Here is a 1,046-nt window from a genome sequence, read left to right on the forward strand (position 1 = left end):
CATGCCAGCCTGGTTGCCCCTCATGGACCCTCCGCTGGTCTGGTTGCCCCATGCAGCCTGCTGTTTAGTTGTTTGGTTGTCCCTCACCAACCCCCCTGCCAGCCTGGTCGTAGGCAGGCATCTTGTGAGGGCGTGAGGGTTAATTTGCATATCACCTCTTTGTTATATAGGATTAGATGTCAAGAGACAAAATTCTCCAGAAATACAATAGTTGTTGCTCTACATAAAAGGATCAATATCCAGCATTACATTTTTAATAATGGACACCTCAGAAGTATAAGGAAGAAGAAAAGTTTAAAGTGACGGAAAAAAATATGCCATTTAAACTCTAACCACAAGAAAGCTGCATTTTACCACTTATTGTATACTAGTATGAATATCTCTATCTGTATATTTATACCTATATGTCTGTTTGTATATCTGTATGTATACAAATCCATAGCGATAGATATAAAGTACTTATACTAATATTAGAAGTAGAAGAGTAGTTAAGGTAAAGCCCATTTCTAGAAACATCTCCTAATCATACATGCAGTGGTGTGCTTTTGAATGTATTTTTGAAAAGTCTGGACCTCTTGTTTGAAAAGCCTTATTTTGTAGCGTATGCCATTTTACATAGTGTAATTTTTCTTATCATGGCTGATTGCAATCTACCAATATGATGTCATTGAATGTCAGTTGGGAAGTGATCCTCACAATCAGCTTGAAGCCATCAAAAGCCAGCCTCAAAGAATCAGGTAGAAAAAAATTTCACAGGATGCAAATCATGAGGCTAAATAGGATGTCATCAATAACATTGTATAAAAAATACATAAGCAAAAACTGACACATCTCACAGGAGAAAAAGAAAATCCACAACTATAATTGTGCAATATATTTTGCATAAGATTTTTCATATATCTTATGAGATGATGAACAAGCAAAAATCACTAACTGGGAATATAACATTATTAACAATCCATGTAGCAAATTTGACCTAGTTTACATATTAACCACACTGTACATGACAACAGAATGCATATTCTATTAAAGTTATATGTTCATGT

Source organism: Myotis davidii, unplaced genomic scaffold (assembly GCF_000327345.1).
Source record: "Myotis davidii unplaced genomic scaffold, ASM32734v1 scaffold64, whole genome shotgun sequence".
Taxonomy (NCBI): Eukaryota; Metazoa; Chordata; class Mammalia; order Chiroptera; family Vespertilionidae; genus Myotis; species Myotis davidii.